This window comes from Anas acuta, chromosome 13, assembly GCF_963932015.1.
Source record: "Anas acuta chromosome 13, bAnaAcu1.1, whole genome shotgun sequence".
NCBI lineage: Eukaryota > Metazoa > Chordata > Aves > Anseriformes > Anatidae > Anas > Anas acuta.
The window spans coordinates 10,403,108-10,426,900 of record NC_088991.1 but is presented as its reverse complement, the minus strand read 5'-3'; the positions used below and the strand labels follow the sequence as shown (position 1 = coordinate 10,426,900).

At 37.7% G+C, this 23,793-nt stretch overlaps 1 long non-coding RNA gene across 2 annotated transcripts in view; it reads left to right on the top strand.

Moving 5' to 3' along the window:
* Positions 1-23,793, top strand: part of LOC137863598 (uncharacterized) — a 535,054-nt gene that overhangs the window by 401,531 nt on the left and 109,730 nt on the right. The window lies entirely within an intron of this gene.

Genomic DNA, 23,793 nt, shown 5'->3' with positions numbered 1-23,793 from the left:
TTAAGATGGTTTATTATAGCCTATGGCTATTCAGTATCCTCAAAAGCCATGCAGTCATTTTCTCTCCTTGTATGTTATGAAGCGTATAGTTGATGAAACATGCATCATGACAGTGATGACAACAGTGACTCTAGCAAGCTGCCTGACAGCAGCAGCAGTAGTGAGGCTGATGTACGTGTGTACTTCATATCAAGAGGTTCAGCAATTGCAGTTGGGACTGAGAGTATTTCAAAGGATGTAGACCTCTGTGAATATAAATTAAGATGCTGTTTACCACCTGACTTAGAATTCATTGCTGAATAAAATGAAAAGTCTAGCAAAAATAAATAAATCACAACTGAATTTAAAGAGGCACAGATAGTGTTCATCTGAATTACTTTTACTGAATCTCTATTGGACTAGGCTTGCTGATTCTTTTCTGTCGTTCACCCAATTATTATGCAGAAATGATCACTGATTAGAGAGATGCAAGAGATTGACCTTACTGTTATTCACAGAGCATTCTTGACTCCATGTAAGCAACATGTTGCAGGAAGTGTTGATCTAAACCAGTGCATCGTGTTGTAATGTAGAAGTCAAAGGCAGCTACACTGAGCTGTGTACAATGCTTTGCCTTTGTGAAACGTGCTTTTAAGTGGAAAGATATATTGGTTAATTTCTAGGAACTGATGCATTTTTGTTTTTCTGTTAAAAATGTCTTGGGCAGTGGACAATGTAACTTTTGTGGTGGTTTTACCGTGCTGGGCAGCTAAACTCTGCAACCACTCTCTCACTCCCCCTCTTTTTAGATGAGGAGGGGGAGAAGTAAAGCAAAGAACAACTCACAGGTTGAGATAAGGATAATTTAATTAAAGGGAAGTAATAATAATTAAATAAAGATTATTATGAACTAAACAATTTAACTAAAGGGAAATAAAAAGGGAAAGGGGAAAAGGGAGGGGGAAAGGGAAAATAAAAAGAAGGGAGGAAAACAAACAAATAAAATAAATGAAAGCTATGTGGAAGTGCAGAGGAAAGAAATCACTCTCTGCTTCCCACAAATGAGTGATGATTGACCACGTCCTTGAAGCAGGGCCTCAACGCACGTAGCCGGTGTTCAGGAGGAGGACCGACGTTTTCACAACAAGAGCCCACCCCTCCCCTCTTCTTGTTTCCACCTTTTATTGCTGAGTGTGACATCACATGGTATGGAATATCCCTTTGGTTGGTTTAGGTCAGCTGCCCTAGTGATGTTTCTCTTCTCACTTCTTGCCCACCCCCTAGGAGGGTTAGAGAGAGGCCCGATGCTGTGCCAGTGCTGCTCAGCAGTAGACACAACACTGGCGTGATAACACTGCTGTTCCAGCTACAAGTGCAGAGTACGGCACTGTATGGGCTGCTGCAGGGAAAGTTAACATTCCAGCCAGACCCAGTACACTTTATAAAAGATCTCTAAATGAAAAGAAGGAGCAAATTTGGATTCAATTCAAAGCTCTGTTTCCAGTATATGTGGTGACCTTAGATAAGAGATCATGTCTACCATATGTCTTAGGTTGCACACACCAACTTTTTTTATGTACAGCCTAGAAAAACACTTAGCTACATAACAGGTGAGAATGTTGTATGTTGGGAAGATGGCAAACATATGATGCTTTCTACATTTTTAACTACATTTTTATTTTTTTTTCATTTGATGGGCTTTTTAGTTCTGATAATTTAAGTGTAAAAATATAATCTTTCTTTTTATAACTTCAACTTCATATCAAATTAATTTTTTTTTCCTTTTCATTATGTATACATCACTCTATCTTCTAGAATGTTTGATTTTTCTGTCTATAAGGTGGAAGGATCTAGTTTAGATAGGGGTGAAACCTAGAGACAGTGCTTGTCTCAGAGCTGAGTGATTAAATACTTTGAAATTCTCAGATGTGTGCTGCCCTTTAGGAGGAGCGCATACTGTTTTAATGAAGACCAGGATGCCTGAACATATTATGAAGACTTTTTCCTTCCCACAGAGCAAGCCCTGTATGCAGAATTCTGAAACCAATATACAGCCAGGAAGTAAGTCTTAGCTCTGATTATTTCAAGCTTTATGTATTTGTCAGAAAACATATGGCACTTGCCTTTAATATGTTTAGTGTCTTAGTTAGCTTACAACTGCTTAAGAATATTCACTACTCCACAGTAACACCAGTTTGTATATAATGCTGCATCCAATCTGTAAAAAATGAACAATAATAAATCAGTCATCTCAAATGTCACTAGAGGGTGGATTAATAGGCATTAAGGAAGAGGTCATGTCCCTGTAGATGTGGGAGTCCACATAGGAAACATTATATACACTTGTCCTGAGCCTCTGCTCTTTTCTGTCAATCTCAGCCACTGTTGGAGGCAGGTCTTGAGCTAGATGAAGTCGTGATCTGACAAAGCACTGCTGCTTTCTGTTACATTATTGCGTTTTAGGTGTGACGACAGAGATGTTTTTAGACAGCCATATATTCATGCTGCCTGTTAGCAATGATTTGGGAGACCACCAACTGCTGTGCACGGCACAACACAGTTGTGTGTCTGAATTAATAAGCCATGCTGAATTCAGTGGACAGAGAGCCATGCTAATGTGTCTGCACAGCTTCCAGACTGAAGCTGGGTCATGATCCATCAGAATGAGTACTGGCAGAGCAAACGTGATTCTATCTGTTAATCTGCGTTGCTTGTTGCTTGGCAAACTGAGGAAGTCAGTACTGGATCAGTAATGCTTGGGTCATGTTTGGAAGACTCTTCTTCTAAATGTGATGTACTGACAATGCTTCTTTTCCCTGTCTTCCCCTTTTCAAAAGAAGAAAAGAGTGTGTATGAAGTTCTCTATAATCCTTAAAACTCATGTAAATACATCAAGCAGTCTGCTGTTTAACTGCAAGATGTTTGAGATGCCAGATCTATATAAAGATGAATTATTATAGCAGCACTGTCATTGATGATGATCTAAGGGTATATGTGGGGTGCAAATGAAGGTATTAATTAACATGTGAAGTTATTGAAAAATGCTGGCCATCTTTTGACACATAAACCCTTCCTCAGTTTGGATAGCTATTTCTATTTCAGACTTACAAATAATTCACATACCCAAAAATGTGTCTTATGTTTCTGTAAAAATATCAGCTGGTCCAAGATGAAAACATGGCATCTTCTAGTATTTTCAGAGTGTGCCTGGGTCAGGTCTGACTCTAGGAATAACCTCTGTCTCATGCTTTACTACCCAAATTCCAACATGCAGCCTGTGTTAAGTGTGGTCCTGTCATTCTAACTTCTACTGAAATAATCCATTGTAAAGTCAAGAGAAACCCACCTTTGCTATTCATTCTGTAATTTAAAAATTAGAAAGTTTGTAATTACAAATTACAACAGAAGTTAATAGAACTTGCACTGCTTTATAAAACTTTTCAAAGTCCCTGTATTTAATTTTTAAGGAGAGAGCATTGCTTGGATTTTAAGAATATTCAAAATCTTTTGTGCAGAACAGAATGGCCTTGCTGTCTAACAGAACATATTTTTTCACCTAAAATACAGCTGTCTGGGGTACTAGCATTCCAGGGTAATTTGCATAAGCCAAACAGATATATTTGTAATACTGGGAATGGAATTTGCTAGTTTATATCTCAGAATGAGTTAGGCATAACCCACAGAAATTTTACCTTTTTCCACTGCTGGCTGGTGAAAGATAAAGATCAGTTTCATTCTGATCTGTAGGTAATCACAGATTGTGTAGATTTAAGTGAATACTTCTCTCTTGAATGTGCTGGTTCTCAGATTAATTTGCATTACCTATGTTTAGTTTTCTTATAATCACTTGATTTTCATTATTTTTATTTACTGGATTCAGTCCCAGAAATGTTGATATTTTATAGAAGTTTTCAAGAAACAAGTTAAACATAAGCACCTGCATTCACACCCAGCCCTGAATAGAGACATGGCATAACATTCATGTGAATCAAGTCTACATTTTTTCTTTATTTTGCACGCAGTTCTGACATGAGTAAAGCCTGCTAATGACAACCAAAGATCGTACATCACTTCACTATATGACTTCTTGTGGGTGGAAAGATAGATGTAATGAAACAGAACTGATAGGGCAGTATTCCTTATAGTACCGGTTACCCATGGGATTGGTGTGAACTAAACCAGCTGTCAAAAAGCAATGTCTCTTACATTTAGTCAATCTAGGAGATGTCACTGGGATAAGTTCAACCCTGTTTAAGTCCACTGATTGATAGGATGTTTTCAACAAATATGAACGTTGGAAGAGCTAAGCCATAGTTACTTGCTTTTGTGATTTGGATCACTGAATGCTTTAGTCATGATATATATATTTTTTTCTTAATTCATGTCTGTTAGAAAAGATGCATGGCTTTCACAAATCCTTATTAAACATAGAATATATGTGGGTCAAATATTTCAAGAACATAGGTCACCATTAAAAGAATGGTTAGAAAAATGAATTGTTGATCTGTAAGAAATTGCCAGAGATTTTTTCTCAAAGAAAATTCATTTTTTTTTTTTCATGGGAAGAATGCATTATTATGGTCACGTTAACAGCAGCCTGACTGCTGTAGCATTTTCACGTGGAACATGAGACTGTCAAATATAGCAGCAAAATGCCTAAAATTCCAAGGAATAATTGATGACTTCAGTTCTGAAGCAGAATACTTGGCTTTGTAGCATGGCCTCTCTACAGAGGCCTTTATTGAACCTAGGAAACAGTGGCATTCACAAATGCCAAAAGTGGCATTCACCAGTAGGGGCCACCACACACCTCATGGAATGAATGCATTAGAAAAAAAAATATAATAAACTGAATCACAGAAAAGAGCATATGGTGGAATTACCCCAAGGGACCTAAATATAGTGCTCTGCCAGATGGACTACAGGAGAAACACCATCTGATAAGAACAATGTAGGCTTTTCTATACAATTGTTGCTGTGCATGGACTTGTCTATGCTGGGATTATTTACATATTTCCCACTAGCTTGTTTAGGAAAATTCTTCCTTTTGCATTGCTGTATCCCATCTTTGTTTCTTCAAAGCTCACTGCTTTGAAAGGCTTAGGGAGAACTTCATTAAATTTAATAGAGCAGTTGCAACAGAGGGGAAAAGAAAAATTAACCACTGAAGTATGTTGGCTTTTTTTTTGTTTGGTTTTGTTTTGTTCTTTCTTTGTGATTAGTGTTGCTGTCAGATAAAATTGAATTTCTCAGATATAAATATTGGCATCCTTCAGGCTTTACTCTCTCTTCCAAAGCCCACTGGACAAACAGTAGAGATTGATTATAGTTTTCTTCAAGGCAGGCTGAGAGCTTTCTTCATGAGGGTTCAAATCTCTGCTCACGAGCATGTTGTGTATACTACCCACAATTCATTTTGAGATGCTTCATTTTAGGTGGCATTATAACAAATATATTTTAATTGAAGTGTTTGCAACCTGCTAATCTTTAAATGCATTCATCACTACACAAAACAAGTTCAGAAAATTACATACCTAGTCTTATCATTAAATTTGACTCTGCCTAAGTTATTGGACTAAATGAGTTGGATTTAATCTAATCTTTCAAGTTTCCGGAACTTCTGCTCAAAGTATGAGAGTGTTTGTCATGCATAATTGTTTCTCTTTTGTAGTATGCTCCATTACCTGTTTGCATTCCGCTTTTTACATGGTCTAAATTCCCTTTTAAGCCATGGAAGTTATTTCAACAAAGCAGGAAATTTGCAGTTTATAAACGTTTTGTTTTGGTGTTCCTTTTTTTTTTTTTTTTTTTTTTTTTTTTGTGTCGCTGTTTATAGAAGTCTTAATTCTTTATAAAAAATTGTCAGTGAAATCAATGGAAGCCCTTGGTGTGCAGAAAATTAGACACCCAATCCCCTGTGTTTTTTGAAGCCTTTTCTGTTTGAGAAGACTTGAAAAGACTAACTAAAATTTGGTTACCTCTGCCTTTGTGTTCGTGGGTATTGAGAGCTCTCTTGCACTGTGTGGTACAGCAATCATGCATCCACCTCTGAACCTCCAGCTAACTACGTTTGGCTTCGATCAGATCAGTCCCCTGAAGTGCTCCCCATGAAGCATGCCATTGCTGGTACTTACACTCAGACCAGCCAGGTACTGGCTCGTGCAAAGCTCATAGGGCTGCTGCAGGCACTGTGGGTTACAGAACCCTGCCAAGCTACTAGCAGTGGTGATTGCTGTGGTTTATCCTTTGGGTTTAGCTTGTTTTTAAATGCTTGAATGTTACATGGCTTGTTTTAATTAAAACACTTGAACAGTGAGGAAAATTCACCCTTTGGCACTAGATTACTCTCAGAGACACCATAAAAGTAAATATGCATTAATCTTCACTAGGGAGAGTTGTACAATTAACATCTTAAGAGCCAGAGCTGTAGTCCAGGAGTCAGTGGCAGGGAGTTCTGCACTGGTGAGGTTTGAAACATATAAATGTTTTACAGGAGGCTTTACTTTAATGGTAAGAATTGGAGATGGTTATACTGAACAGCAGGTTGAGGTGTTGTACTGTTGGTCCTGGGGAGCAGACATGCTATGTTGCAGAGAAAAGTGAAAACAGTCCCAAGCATATATACCTGTGCCATTGTTGCTCTGGTTGTCATTGCCACACTGTAGTACTTTCTCTTTTGGAAGGTTCATGTTTGTGACTTGCATTTTTACTTTAAGAACAGAACATTGGTATATGCAGTCCAGATTCATAGAAAGTCTCAAGACAGAATTTGTACTAAATCCCTCTGTCAGGAGACAAGAAGCTGCAGAATGAATCCCATTGATGTACATTGCTACAACATTGCATATTTTCTCAAAGTAGGAAACAGGAGAAGGGGAATTTTCAAGTTCAAGCTTCTGATCATTGATGTGATATTCAGGACCTCAGCAATCAGGTGAGCTGAGATTCTTGGCACTTTTAACATTGGTAATTAATTCTTGCTCTTGCTGTTGGGAGCTGAACATGGTCATGTGTAGGAGAAGACCTTCTCGTAGACGTGATTATGCAAATGTTAATAAGCTCTGGCCACAAAAGCTGAAGTTTGTGACAGGTTTTGATAGATTTGAAGTTGAAGAATAGAATGTGTGTGTTTTGCATACAGAATTCCAAGACTTGGGATTCCAAGACTTTCTCCTTTTTTAATCCTATATGTACTTACCCCTAAATTTAAAAGTGTGGTAAGCATTCATCATTGCTGAAAATCCTGGGGAACAGCAGGGATAAAGTCTTTGTGGGTACTCTGATGCAATTCCCCTGAAGAGAAATATTAAAGACTAAAAGTAGAAAGAATATGGTGTTCCAAAGATGAATTTTCTGTGCCTTAATTTAAATTTATGGTAATTTCCATCTGTCTTTTAAATGCCTAGTGTCTTTAGGGAATTAATAATTAATAAAATTGTGGTGAGTGTTTTGGTGGTGCCTGGTTATAAGAGAAAAAAATACAAAGTGACTGCTTTGAGTATATAATTCAGCCAGATTTTCTGATCAAGAGAATAGCTTGCTAAAACTGAAAGGGAATTTATGGTGTGTGAGGTTGTACATGAAAATTAGCGTGACATGGAAGATGAAATATAAAAATATATCCTAGAAATATATAGTTACAAAGTTCTTAGATTAGCTATTATTTAATAAAGCCCATGTGTCTCTTATGGTAAGGAGTACTTTAAAAATAATTTCAGATTAAAGCTATGGTTATTTTCCTCACTTTGTTATTTTATACCTGGTACAACATAAGAAACTTTTATGTCCATCAGTTCTTGAGTTTGTGACCATTGATGGTGCACTCAAGGCTGCTTTTGAGAATTCCCTGGGAGCTGGTCTAGACTTTTTATTATTATTATTATTATTATTTAAGTATGGCTTTGAATTTGGATTTGTATTCTGAGAAAAAAATAAAAATCCATATTTTACGTTCCAGTGTTTAGCTAAAGCAGTCTTGCTAAATAGAGATCCTGTAGAAAGGTGACTGCTGTTGACTACATACTATGAAACAAGAATCAATTTCTGTGGTAATTCTTTTCATATTTCCCATTTATTATGTTGTTTCACAAAAATTGTACTTAAAAAAAAAAGAAAGGAAAGTCACTGGAAAAAAATATTACCTGAATTTTTGCCAAACTTTTGCTTAGCTGTATCCTAACTAGCCAAGTGTATACACGTATTCCCTGGAATAAGAGGAAGCTGTGAATTTAATTTAACCCAGCATTGTTCAACCTTCTAATGGTGATTTACTTCTCCTAGCTCATGAGATTATTGATCCAAATTAGAAATGTTCTTCAATTCCTCTTGACCCACATAAAATCCCAAGCAGTCATCTGGAGGTGAAAGGTTCCTTACCTAGTTGCAATTGCATGTTGAAAACAATTAATCGGGATGAGGACCTTTAACCAAGTCACTCTGGAGGTTAATATAATGAATTTTCATGAGTACCAATGTAAATCTAATTTTGAAAAACATGAGTGAGAAGACCCTTGAAGAAGTTGCAATTGATTGTATCATCCATCGTTTTTAGATCAACATCACAAAGGTTTAATTCATTTCTATTCCCTGCCCAATATCTTGAAGTCCCCAGTTACAGATACTTGCAGATAGATTGGACTCCTCCTGTGATAAATAGTTTTTCTTTTAAGGACCATGTATTACCCTTCAGGTTTAAATTGTGTGAGGATGGCTGTAATCCCTCTAATGATTGATACCAAGGTCACAGTTGTAGAGGGTTAATAAAGAGTAGCATAAGAAAATATAAACTGGCCATAGTTATAGCCAGTGAGTGTATTACAAACTCACCTTCAAGCAATCAACATGGTACTAGGGAAAAATATTCACTAGAATATATGCCTTAAGCTCATCTAGGCAACTGGCCCCTAAATTTTCAGTTGAAACTTACTCTGCAAATTATGTCCTTTGTCTAAAAGAGTAGTATGAGGGAGGAGAGGAAGAGTCTTCCACAATTCTCCTGTGACGTTCTTCCTAGATCAATTTGTCAGGATGACAAACAAGTTTAGACAGAATATAGGCTCTCCTGCAAATGTGGAGGTGTAAGATTTCCACTCAAATAGATGTTAACAAGTTTGGAGATCAACGTTTTAGACAGGCAGATAGTGATAGGACAAAGAGGAACAGTGTTAAACTAAAAGAGGGGAGACTTAGAGGATGTAAAGAGGAAATTCTTTACTCAGAGGGTAGTGAGGCACTGGCACAGGTTGACCAGAGAAGCTGTGGATGTCCCATCTCTGGAGGTGTTCAAGACCAGGTTGGATGGGGCCTTGGCCAACCTGATCTGGGGGGTGGCATCCCTGTCCATGGCAGGGGGGTTGGAACTAAGTGATCTTTAAGGTCCCTTCCAACACAAGCCATTCAATCATTCTAGGATTCTAAGGTCACCGATTGAATTTCAGTTGCTTTTTCATGTCTTTGTGTGATGTCATACCACACATCTGTGGCATAGTCTGGCTTGGAAAGTTTTCCATACGTCTCAGCAAAGGAAGTGTGATGGCTCTATGCAGAGAGGTTACCTCTTTATGAAAAAAAATAAAAAATAAATGCAGTAGCATCATCTTATGTGACAGAATAGTAAAAGTGAAAGAGCAGTGGAAGGGGTGTCTCAGAGTAAAACTGTGTGGACATCCACAACTGGACAGATAGTAATTATTATTGTGATGCAATTCTATAAGCTCCTGAGGTTGCAGATAAGAAAGAGTTAATGGAATGACCAATTTTTTCCTCCACCCTCATTGCTTCCCTCACTGTGATTACGAAGCTAATTAGTGACAACTCTCCTAAAAGACCGTAGCCTAGCCACAGAGGAACAGCCTGGCACTTGGCCAGAGAAATGTCTCAGTAACAAGATTAGCTCCACGCATTGTGGTATTTTTCTGTGAGAGGTGATGGCAGACAGAGAAATTAACAGTCGTATTTGACTCCCTGTCCCAAACCCCTTACGCTTGACCCTGCAGAAAAGCCCGGGTTTGGTTTCTCTCTTTCTCATCCAGGGGAGGAAGTAACAATCACAACACAAAAGCAATAAGTGTCAAATGGGAGAAAACCTAAAAACTGTGTTTGCATTTAGAGGCTTGTGTGAAATTATTTATTTATTTATTTATTAAAATCCAGAAGCAGGGAGAACAGAGAAAGCTGCAGAAATTATCTCCTTTTTTATCCCTAGATTTTTAGATGCTGCTATAGGAGTTGCGGACACCAGGGGGTGCAATGACCACTGCCTGAAGTGCTGAGGACTCGAAGGTGCAATTATAACCTCCATATGTAGGTTAAACAGAGGAGAGATTATTCTGTGAAATGTAATATAACGAAGCTCTCTCTGTAATAATTGTTTTGCCAACAATACACTTAGAAAGCTTACTTTTTTATTATACAACTTCAAGTATACTCCTCTGTGTATCTATGTGTGGGACTGAAAAGCCAGGAGAGCTGAGACATTCTGAAACATCACAGTTGATTCCTGCACCTAAATCTGTTGCAGCCTTGCCTCTGTTGTTCATGGCAGAACTAAGCTGTGCAATGGAACTGATGAAGGCATGCATGGGTGATAGAATGAAATGAATTGGAAAAAAAGTTATTAAATATATGTTAATATTAAATATGAAAGGATTATTATTTACATTTGCCACTCTTGTGCTAATTTTGCTGAAGTGAAAAATCCCTTCACATTATTGTCAGGATGCAGCTTTCCATGCAAAATTAATTCTGATGATAACACTAGTAGTTGATCTCAGAAGGCTGTTCCATTGTGTTTGTGAAGTCAATCCCTTATTACTTGTCTATAGAAATTCATATACGATGTGTTGAAAGCCTGCAGATAAATGGTTCAGTGTACATCATTGCATCTCTTATTATGGAAATTGCTGTGATCATTTAGATGTAATAGATTTGGGACATTTTGGTTAGCAACAGTTTCTGCAGAATAAATGAAAGACAAATATTGATAGGTAAACTTGGTTTATTGAAATGAGAATAGCGTAAAACATTTATAATAAAGCATGACTGTTCAATTAAAAAAGCTAATAGTAAAGGACATATCTGTTTGTGAAAAACAAAGCAAACTGAGCAGAATTTCCACAGTAAATGCTGACAGACAAATTGAGTAATAAATGGTTTGAAAGGATTTGTGTTACTTATTTTGATCTAAAGAAGCAAGTACATAATTGTAATTGACCACAGTTTAACCCATTTGCAGTTCACTGTTCAGTGAACATTTTTAAGATACGTAATTTGAGTTGTAAAAGCAAAATGAGATAAATGTGATACAGCTTGCCTTAGTGATATCTGAAGCATAAAATGTCTGTTTTCAACCTATAACCTCTTAAAAATAGAGCTAATGTAAGTGAACATGGTGCCATTCATTAGCATGTCAATGGTGATTCTCTAACACGGTGCCATTAAATTACTGTGGTGATAATTGAGACATTAAAAAAAGACAGATGCTAGGTCTGTTTCTAGGCTCTTATAACCCTTTAGCAATTAAATTTCAATGAGCTAACATAACACAGCTATAGCAAAAATTAACAATTGGGAATATTTTTCTGTAAGATTGCCTTCCTCTAACTGAATTAATATTTTTGCAGGGCCAGATTTTCAGTTCAGACTCTTCTTGACTGATGTGATTTTGGCATTGTTAAACAGGCCAAAGGCTGGCCTAAAAAAGTGCTGATTAGGATCCTCATAGTGGGGAAGAATGGGACATGGAGGGTTCGGGAAGTCATTAGATGATGTAAATTCAGTGTATTCTCTGCTTAAAAAACATGTAAATGGGAGAATGCCAGGGCTAAGCCTTCAGTTAAACAGAAGGTTCAACTAAAAGTGCACAAGAACAGAGAGGTAAAGAGAGAAGTGGGGGAAAGTGAACTGAGGTTTTGAATTTGTGTCATTGCAGAGTAAAAGTGATGGAGAGGTGATGTGGACCCTGCTCATCAGTCCCACTCTCAAGCAGCAATGACAATCTGGCCATCCTGGTAATAGGCTGGAGGCAGCCTAACCAGAGCTGGTTGAAGAGGTCCTTGCTTGCGAAAAGCTGCTCCACCATGTTCAGCATATGTGAGAAGGAGACAGAACTGATGAGCAAAAATCTCACAGCAAGAACAAGATAAGGAGATGTGAATCCCAGTGACCCCCATCTGGAATCTGAATGCTCTATCTGAGTAATTTCATAGGTTCTTATTTTGATTATACATGTAGAGGGTTTTCTTTTCTACTGCTGGCCTTCCACACTGTGATGTGGTAGTCAAAATGTTCTATTTTTAGCAACATGGGCTGCTCAGTGCTGATGGCAATACCTTGTCTTCTCGGGTAGACCTGAGTCCCCCCTTTGCATTGTAATGAACCAATCTGATGTACTGACACAGAGCCATTGGATGCTGTAGTGCAGGCACGGTATAGTTAGAAGCACTGGCTGCTAGCTAGAACCACCTGCTGTCGATGCTGCTAGCCCCGGGCATCTCTCTTGGTTTCCAAATTCTTTCCCAAATGGTGCTCAGAGTCTAAATGTTGGGTGAGATGTTCAGGGGACTAAAAATCATGCTATGCACTGTGCAGTGCAACACATTATTGTATTCCTAACACAGCTTAAGATATAAATCTCATGCAACTGTCAAGCCTTATGACATATACTTCAATTTATAGACAAACTTTCCTGTGTCTGAATGGCAAAGAAATTTACAGGGATTGTTTTATTTCTTGTTTGGTCATATTTGATTGTGGAGCACCACCTGTGCTTGCTAAGATCTAAACCCAATGTAGGTAAACTCTTTTTCTTCCCTTTCAACTTGCAGAATTTGGGGGCTGGTAAATTCCAGAAACTTACTGGGGAAATGGACAGGGTAGGACTGAAGGAAAAGGTAGCAGGATCTCTTTTGCAGTCCCCTTTCTTTCCAGGCAATCTGTTAAATGATGGAATTTACTTGCTGGTAGCTACGAATAACATTGTATGTGAAGGCTAGTCCCAGTCCACATATTTAGAAAACCTGGATTTCCTTCCTTTCACTGGAATGTTTGTTTTATGCATGGTAAGTAAAGCTGTTATTTCATGGACCACTCAGAAGTGGCAGTGGCCCATGAAATGTTTGTACAACGTGTTGTGATGCCTTCCAGTGGATCCAGTGTTTGAAATTTTCCACAGCAGATTTTATAAAGAGTAGTCTATTAGCTGGAGGCTCCCTCTTGTAGTCAAATGGAACTTCAGGAGATGAGAATAGCCACTTCTAAAGGTTAATAATTTTCTAGTTGTTAGGAATAAATTGCATTGTAAAAAATCTACTTACAGAATATGGGTCATACTAATGCAAATCATCTTATTCTATTCTTTTCCTGTGAGGTATACTTATTTACACTGAGTAGTTGGCCTTATCTATATAAGCAGTGATGGCATATGGCTTTCAAAAACTTCATGCTGCTGTACTTTAAATCAGAGTGATCATTTAGCATCTCAAAAAGCATCATAGCATAGATTGAATTGTCTGTAATAGCTTCAATATGGAAACACCTGGCTCAACAGGTGCCTGAAGTCACAGCAGGCCATCTGTTAGTGGTCCAGTCGGATGCTTTCTAAATGCATCTAGCAAGCAAGCAAGGACGCTGGGGAGTAAGGCTGGAGAGGGGGAATCCAGCAACCTGCACTCGAAATGCCAGGTACAGAAGCACAGGAGGAATGTGTATTGTAAGTAAGGCTTTTCATTCTGTTTCAGTCTGCTGGGAAGATTGGAGGCACTGTGAAATTTTTAAATAAAAGCTAGATATAAAGTTGGAGACAATCACCAGCTGTTCATTTCTCTTCTGCAGCATGCAGAGGAACAAAGGCACATTAAAGACCAACAAAAGGATTGAAAGAGCATAGAGCAGCATCTGCGTGGCATGATTTCCACTACCATGGGGACCTCTGTCTTCACAGATGAATTTCACAACAGTGATAGGAGATGGCTGGGTAATGTTATTGCCCAGTGTTAAAGATCTGTCTGATATATAAATCCCCGTTTATGTCTGTATGCTGCTCTGATGGTATATGACTATAACCAGTAGGATGACTTGTTCTGTGCTGCTAGAGGGCTCTGTGGCAGGTCTGTGAGGAGTGAACCTTCATGCAGGCAACATTGGCTGTAAAGCAATCCAATGCATAAGAACTGCTGCTTGTAGTGTTAAAACTTAATTCTGTTGTCTTTGCCACATTCTCATGGATTAGCAGCATGGCCCCTGGCATGTAACAGTGTGCCAATTGAACATACTGTACTGGCAAGAGAAAAGACCAGCCAGAATACAGAGTACTAAGAATTTCAAGGTCCTGAATGGCCATTAGTATTGAATAAGCAGATCTGGCAGACACCATCCATTCTGTTTGTTTCTAGTGCTGTTCCTTTTTTTTTTTTTTTTTTTTTTTTTTTTTTTTTTTTAAGTCAGAAGATAGCAGAGGGTGGATTGCCTGTATGCTTTATCTTGGCTCATCTGGCACTCTGGATCAAGCCATGTCTTCAAGGGAAAGAGCTGCTGCCTTCCCCAAACATGCTTCCCACGTAGGAAATATTCTGGTGCACAAGCACAGCTTGTATGGGACTGATTCACTCAGCTTGGACCTATAGAAGAAGAGCAAATTAGGATACTCTTGAGGACAGTTAGAACCAAACATGCTGCCAAGCCTCTGAGAGTAGGAAAGGAAGAGATCTTTTCAAGGGACCCAGTGGTACTGCAGGAGCTGTTGTCCTGAAGAAGTTTTGCCCAGTGAGGACATATGCAGAGGGACAAGTTGTATCATTTTCTGCTTGAGCTGTCAGGTCAGAGCTTTTCCTATATCAGAAGTTTGCTTTGTTTATGTTCTAATGAGATTCAGAGCTCTCTTCTTCTGAGCTCCCGCACTGCCTGGCATCTACAAACAATTCAGCTCCTCTATGTCATTTAGTGAGTAGTCTTCCCTTTTCTAGCAAGTTCAGCTCCAGAGAGCACTAATTTGGTTTCACAGAGAGCAGAACAGAAGTAATATCCATCTCCCTGTCTTTAGGAGGGCTGGGCTTGGAGGGAAGAGTCTGCTACCCTTTCTGTCCTTGCAGCATTCCTGCTGGTTTCAGTTCCTCAAGCAATGGGACTGTGCCATGTTGGCTGGAAAGTGATTTGTTCTTTGTTACTTTTGGCTCAGCAGCGGTTTAAGTGAATCATTCACAGTCAGTAAGTTTCACGAACCTGTTTCTGTCACGTATTGACATAAGGAGTAGACATTATTAATTTATAAAGCAGTTTCATACTTGTGTTCTCAAATGCCCTTAACATTATAGACACAGGAAATCCATTTAAAATATGTTGATTTCATATACATTTTCTTATAAAGTCAATGTAGCAGTGTTAACTTTGTATCATGAAGAGAGTCCAAATTGTAAGACACTTTACCCATTACTGACAGTGATCTGTATGTGAAAATCCCCTGCCTCCTCCAGCGTTTGCAAGGGATTTCAATCCTATTTTTCCATGTATGAAGACACATGCCCATTTTTCCATATGTACTCTTTCCAGGTTTGCACAGTGAAACAGGAACATAAATTTTCTTAGTACACGACTGCGGTTCATTTCACCAAGCTGTAATTTGGATGAAGAACAATAGCAGTAGTGCCCAGTGTTTTAAATAATGGAAAATGCAGTGTTGTATATGAATTTTCCTATTGCTTTGTTGAGGAGCACGTAGCCTCATCGCTAGCACAGTGTGCACTGCACGATCTGCTCAGGCCTTTCTGGCACACACACATCTAGCCTGAGTAGGTGGAACTGAGAGCCTTTATACTGGGAAATTTCCCTGGTATGTAAGTGTTGTATAATGATGGTTATTTTGGTGGTTAGTTGTGACATTAAAAGTGTAACAGGTGAAAGCTGAACATGTTTGCTGAGAGCTATCTTGTAATTAGAGGAGAAACGAAATTGGCTTTTCCTTCTTACATTGTTATTGGTGTGTCCATGCTAGTAAGATCCAAGCTTCAGAGCTTTACATTTGCATTAGTAAAAGCTTTCAGGCCACCTCCTCTACTATGAAGTGTATCAATGAGAAGGTATGTCCTGGTGACATTCCTTCCTCTGAAACACAAGAAAGACCAAACGGCATCTGTCTCTGAAGACAGCTCATCCTTGCAATGCAGCTGGCAAACACAGAGGTTCTGGATTTGGCAACCCCATGCCACCTTTGTTAATGATCTCCAACCATAGGATGTGTTCATAGGTAGAGATCTGTCATTCATTTCAGTATTTTCCCTTTTCTTTTGTAGAGATGCTAACATTCAGATATGTTTACTAAATATGCAAAAATTAAGTTGCGGTATTGCTTTGAAAACCATTCCATTCTGTGAGGATTTATTTATCGTATTTTAACAGAGGCTAATCAAGATTTTCATTTTTGTTCTGTTTTCCAAAATACTTCAGATCCTAGTCTTGTGTTTTAAATGCTAGTTTTAAATGCTAATCTTGTAACCAGAAAATCATGCATACAGTTATATTGCCTTGGTGTGGGGTTTAGCAGGCACATGCCTATGTTATTTTCAATGAATATTGAAAAAATGCACAGGTGTCAAAGCTTTAGCCTTCATAACGATTGTTACCTACTCTCTACGGGACATGCAGACCTTTTTTAAGAAACCCATGTGGTCTGTTAGTGTTTTATATGAGAATTTGCTGACTTTCAGATTCTAATAAAAATATTTAGGTAATAGTTGATAGGTTAATTTTCTGTGTTTGTTTTGCTGACATGGCAAATTACCTAAGAGGAACTATTAAGCATGGTGTAAGAAAGCACAGAATTTGCTGATAGTTTAAAAAGTGTCCATCTACTTAAGACCTATGTAGTCTATCTTACCCTACAGTGTTAGCCTCTATACTCAAAGCTGTCACCTAGCCGTGAAAGTTGTAAATGTTCAGTGGACTGTGAACAAATGGAACACAAGTCTCTCAAGTCTGACAAACACAAAGGAGAACAGTTTAATGGGGTAGGTCTTCTGGGCTGGTGCAGCCCAACCATGTCTTTAGTCAAGTTTCATTTCTGTAGTATGAATACCATGATGGTACCATGATGACCAAGCCATCTTTTGTGAAAACATTGCTACTTTCATTGCTGTTTGTCGAAGATTTATTACAGGAGAGCATGAAAAACACTGGTAAGATATCAGGCATGTGTATAGTCACGCTGTCAGCTTCTGTGTGTGAAAATCATAAGGAAGCAAAACTGTCATTCATGTGTTGTACTCCATTTGACTGGGTCTGGGTGGTCTGATGAAAGTAAAAAAACATCTCTACACCTAAGGCTGTAGGTGGTTTTGATGAAGAAAATATGGGTTTTCCCTTCTCAGTGTTTGTATTTTGAAGAATACAAATTTTAGATAATGTATAGGACTGATTAACATTTAAGTCTATGCTTTGTACTGTCCTACACTTCACATTATCATTTATGCTGTCCATAACACATGCATGCTGTGATTATTCCAGTCTAAGAGCAGTTCCAGGAGTTCCTTAATGAAACATTAATGTGGGAGGCATTAAAAGATGCCTCCGATACTTGCTTAATTAGCTTTTTTGTACTACCACGTCCCTGTTACTTAAGGCTGCTGTAATTTAGGGAATAGATTTACTGACATTTTCATTACAATATTGCTGATGTTTTTAGAAGAACATCCCAATTTACTGCCCAGATTAACCTGTACTCCACAGTGGTGGAGTGATTGTCACCAGACTCTCAGCTCAGACAGTGATTGTGATAACTTCATTTAATTCCCCAAGAGTGCCAAGGTCATTGATTTGGAAACAGACCTTATTGCAATGAATTCCTAGGTGGGAGCAAAGTTGGATATCCGAGCTTGTCACCTTCAACTTCAGTAATTCAGGTAAAATGAATCCAGATCCAAACCATTTTTCTGGGGAAGGAGGTGGTGAAGTCTATCTGCTGACCAACATGTTTTTTCAGTGACTAAAGATTTACTTATTACATAATGGAGACAAGAAGTCAGATGCAGCCAAAGGCAGAAAGGAACATGAGTAGCAGGTTAATCTGTTGTGCTGAAAAACACTGCTGCTAGCTTTACAAAGGGTCAAGAGAGCAGCACCGAGGATGTTCTGCCTCCTCCAGATTGCTTGAATGACAGGAGTCATGAATTTTAGAGTGTAACAGCTTGAGTGGCACTTGGAGATACGAGATTTGAACTTTGGCTGAGAGGAAGAGTCTGTTTCCCTGATTAAAAAAAAAAAAAAAAAAAAAAAAAAGGGCATAACATGGCTTTGGTTATAGTGAGAGAGATTTGAAAAAGGGTTTTATGATTTGAAATCATGTTAAACATTTATTTGTATAAAAGAGCAATATGGAGGAAAAGAATGTGAACTGTGGGTATCCAACAATGCTTGATGGGTGTTCATGTTGGGGTATCCAGTGGGTAGTTGCTTGTTCAAAATGAACAAGAAATTGTTAGTGGAAAAAGCTGAACAAAACAAAAAATGAACTTTATCACAAAAGCATGGAATTGAAGTTCCTCCTGGGAAGATCCTGAGTAATTTTTTCTCCTACTCTGGCTTGAGTTTAAATATTTGTTCCAAATCTCAAATGGGGCAGACTGGAAAGAAAACAAAGGAATGGTGTATGTGTATATGAAAATAAATTTCAAAGTCCTCTGATTTTCATGGGTATTGTAATAGAACAGCTTATTTATACCTGTGTGTTGATAAGACTGAACGGGTCCATCATGAGCCCAGAGGGATATACACACTCTACAGTTTTCTTTTCTCCTGGAGAACGATTTTTTTTTTTTCAAATGGGAATGCAGGGGGAAGAGAATGGGAAGTTCACTCTAGTTTATTAAAAACTGTTGTCTTCTGTGCAAAGAGAAATGCACTGAATTGTATTCCAATTGGGAAGTGCACTGGCATAAATATGTGCTGTAATTAATAGCTGTTCATTCAGTATCTGCTGGGCAGAGCAGACACCAGGGCCTCCAAACCACCATTTTTGGCTCTGAATGGGCAGCTGCTAGTTTAGTGTCAGCCTTGGCATAGATTTTAGATAGTTGGGGTCTTCTTAATCACTTTTAGTGGATTACAGTATCCCGAGAGACAAATGCTATCTGAAGATTTCTAGAATAGTGTGCTGTCTTTCAATGAGAGTCAAGAGACCCCTGCATGGGAAGTATCGTTTTCTGTTCTGTCTGTTCTGGATGAGGTTGAAATTGAAAAGTAACTATAATGTTTGTTTGTTTCTGTGGCGAGTTTTTTTTTGTTGTTGTTGTTTGCTTGTTTGCTTGTTTGTTTGTTTTGGCTTATGGTCCCTGTAGCATTCCTAAGATATATAGAAATATTCTTCTGTAGGTTGCTCAGTCAAAAAACAACAATGTAGGCATAGGTTTGTAAGAAGTAGGGGATTTATGTGTATCTGTGTATGTGTGTGTGTTCACCTTGAAAGTTTAGTATTAAATATTTTATGTTTTCCATTTTCATTGCTAGTGTATTCAAGTGTACATGTATACTGGAGGCTTGGTAATTACAGAGAACAGAACAAAGAACATATGCCAACAAGGAAAAGAATGTCAGTAGGCTTTTGTAGTTGGTCTACACCAATATAAAGGATAATTCTTAAATTGTCTGTAGAACAAAGCCAAAGACAGTACCAGTATTTCATTATGCAGTACCACTAATGGCAACAGTGATAATTAAATAATATTCTTTATTACAGAATTTCAGCAAGGCTGTCCATACACTGGGTACTGTTCAATTAAAACAAGCACCTTCTTAAACTTTTAAGTAAATCTGCATTTTTAAATCCAGCATTTAAAACCAACATTTTTGGTGAGATATTCCAGCACAATAACACTGTATTACTCATGGTGAAAGATAGTTATTTGGTATTGTGTATTATTTGGGGGTACAGTTGACTATGCAAGTTACTGGCTGTAAATTAAAATATAAATTTTTAAACACATTGTGATTGTCTTTATACATCTAATGACATCTAATGTTGTCAAGGAATTGGGATATCTCCCTTCCCCCTCTACCAATTAGAAACAAAGGAAGATCTCATCCAAACATGCTGCAGCTCTGTGCTACTGGGTATGTAAAGTGTTACCATATTCTTTTCACTTGCATCTTTTAAATATGTAATTTTTGGAACATGTATTTAGTAACCTTGTTGGTGAAAGGAGATTGTGTTTGATATTCTTAAGAGGTAAGAAATAATAGTCACAACTCTGCATGTGTGGTGGTAGTGTTCTCATCCATATGCTTCTATTTTTGTAAATCTAATACTGACATAAGGTGAAATCTTCAGTACTCCTAAACTACTGGATAATCCACAACTGCACTCTTAACAGGAAATCAGGCTGGAGGCTACACTGTATTTTACTGAAGCCTACCGAAGTCGGTAGGAGGCTTTCCACATATTTCAATGGCTTTTAGACCCAAGTTGCCTTTGAAACCAAAATATAATGTATGTTGTAAGAGCAATCAAACCAATATCCAGATGGTCTCCCTACTTAAGCTGTTTTATATTGACAAACACATTAACTAGGGTGTAGTCTCCTGAATGCTTTTTGATTCTGGGTCATACATGTGAAAACTTTGTCATTCCTTTCTCTTCTTAGTAAAACCAAACAACAGAACAGATAAAACCATAGCTACCAACGTGCATTGTGATTGCACAATTCATTCTATGCATGCATTTTTGTCTTAATGCAAAAATACTTGGTTTCAGGGCCTGACTGCTCACATTGCATAATTTGATGCTATTACAGTTTGACACTAGTAGTCTGTTCTTACAAAGAACATGTAAAGCACAACTTGAAAAAAAACCATTTTGTTAAGAATTGCAACATATAAATGAATGTGTAGCCTGGGTGAAATTTAGGTTCCACTCTCTTCAAGAAAGCCATTATGCCACCTGCCTTTTCTTCTTACTTTCCCACCAAGAATACGAAGAGCAAGAAAATAACAAGCTGAATAACATACACTTCCTATTGCCCACATTTCCTAAAGATTGCTGAGATAAGAAAGCACTAAGAAACTTGAAGGGCAAAAAACATATTTCTCATTTGATTATGTGTGTTTGTTGGGCTGTGGTGGAAGAGGAGGAAATGTCTGTTATGTTGTTTGCCTTATTCTTTCTCCTGAGGAAAAATAAGGAAAATCTGGAGAGCTCCTGAGGGAGGAAAAATATATTTTTTGTGAAATACTTTGCATGAGTACCAAAAGAATACTCAACATCAAAAATTATATTGCTGCTACACTTCAATTCTTCCAGATGTGTTCTAAAATTATTTAGGATTTAAAGGACTTTTTCAAGTTAATGCCACTATACTGCTCCAATGCATATATTCTATGTATATCTATATCCCCTGGAGCCATGTTTCAATGAATATGTAGGAATGACATGTTCATTTTCCAGTTTTTGCCTCTACAAAATCTAGTTTTCTTCTGCATCAGCTTTAAAGAACTATGCTTTTTTTGTTGGTTTGTTTTTGTTTTAATATGGGCTAGAGTTCAGAAGTATTATGTGAATACCTTGTTGCTTAAAAGTCAATAATATTGATGTTTTGTATTTCCACTTCTTTTTTTCCTTACCTTAGAAATGTCTACAGGCAAACTGTACATGTAAATACTTCAATGTGCAGAACAGTTCCATCTCAGTTATTGAGTGCATTTGTTGTTAGTGTAAAATAATGAACATATAGGCATTTATTATATAAACCTGCCTAGCAGTACTTTGTTTCATAAAAAAATTAAGCATAATACATTTTTTGCTCTGAAAGTACTAAAACCTTATTTTCAAAGAGAAAAAAATAGAAAATCTAGATATATTTGTAATTTTCCAGAGTAAATTCCTTATTTTTTCTCTTAATCTGATAAAAATTGATTTTTATCAATTTTATCAATCCCTCCAAACTTCCAAAAACTCCCTCTCCAGATAAATAACTTATGGCATCTGTATAAGGATTCCATGCCTACATATATTGAACACTAATGCTGCGATTTCTTAAATCTCCTCTTATTTAATGGAATGGCCTGTTTATGCTTCAGTGTGTTTTTGTGATGTTGAGAACTCTGTTGCAGATTCTTCAGAACCACCTTTTCCATCTTTTGCATTCGCTTTTCATAATAGCTCACTCTTGGCAAGAAAGCTATTATGGAATTTAGTTCCTTACTGCTCCACAGTCTCTCTTTCCTTTCCACTTCTTTGCTAGTGTGAAATATTTGTTCACTTATAATTTCCATATAATTATATGGAAATAATTTCCAACCTCTTTCTCACCTTTTTTCTCTTCGTGGTGCCTCCCTTATTGCTGCCTTCTCTTTTTTTTCCATCCAACATCAAGTCTCTAAGCTTATGAATAAGCCTCCAGAATTTGAATTTTTCTACCTCTTCTCCAACCAAGATGAGTTCAGATTTTATGAATGGTCTTATCTATGCTTTTACTTACAAGGGGACAACATACATGACAACAAAAATGTCCTGCAGTTTTCTGATGCTGGGAATGAATATAAGTTTATTTATTTGAGGGACTGGTCTGAAAATTAAAATAAAATAAAATAACCCTCACATACATTGATCTTTTTATTTTATAAAATAATCGATTTATTTAATTTTAAGGTTACCTATTCTAACTGATGCTAGAACTATCCCAATCCCCATCTCAAACCTTCAGACTGAAAATTAGCATTTATTTGCTTTTTTCTTCAGTAACCTAATTTCCCCAAACACAAATGTTTTCTATCTGTATGCACTCCCCTCTCTGTGTATCAAGTACCATATTGCCTCTAGAATAAATTACTGACTGAGCTAGACACCAGGAAAGAATACCCTTTTGTGCCATTTCACTGCAAGGGATTTCTAGGCCTGAATATGCCTCTTTGTTGTACAATGGTGAGCTAAAGTTGCCACAATTAATTTTGTGTTGAAGCTGACCTAATCCACAGTGGGTTAATGAAAGGAAAAGTGATCAAAAAGCAGGTAAAAACAGTAGTTCCCAAACATGACAAAAGACCTCAGCTTTTACTGTGGTATCATCCCTTCTCTACTAAAACCAGCTAGATTCTGACAGAACAAAGGTAGTAGGATATTGATTAATGTTAGCATCCTAAATGTTATCTCTGTAGTCAAAGTTGTCTGTCCAAGCTATGTTTTGTGGAGAGGAATGGAGGCAGAGGAGGGCCTCTGGTTTGCAGAGGATGTCCATACTCCAGGTGTCTTAATGGACACATACATGAGGATGAATCTCCCTTTGCAAGATGATGGTGAGTAGTGTACTGGAGCTCTAATGGGTAAACTCAGATTTTAGCAAAGTTTTTGGAGTTACTGTTTATTGAGGGTTACCATCCTTGGAGTGAAAATGGCAGGAAGGGTGCCATTTCTCTTTTCAGATGCCGCAGTTCACAGTCTGCTATGTTGTGTACAGAACCTACAGCCCTAGTTTAATTAAATGCTTTGATAATACACCGTTGACAAACATGTCATTGTTTCCAGGGTAGAAACTTCCCCAAAAGGATTACAGTAGACACGCTAGGATAGTATCACACTCAGACTTTGCCTAATCTTACTGTGTAGTTATCTGCAAAAGTCCTTATACTTTGTGTAGCCCCACTGAAAATACTGAGACTAATAGCAGATTAAAGCACTACTCAGTAGGAAATTATGCGGGAGTACTGGGACACTTTGAGATTCCATCCATATTAAAAAAATCTTATTGAAAAGAAGAATAATTCAACTGAGAACAACGATGGGCATTTTCTTTTCCTCACCAACCCATGCACAATAAAAAATCAGCATTCTTCGTTCAG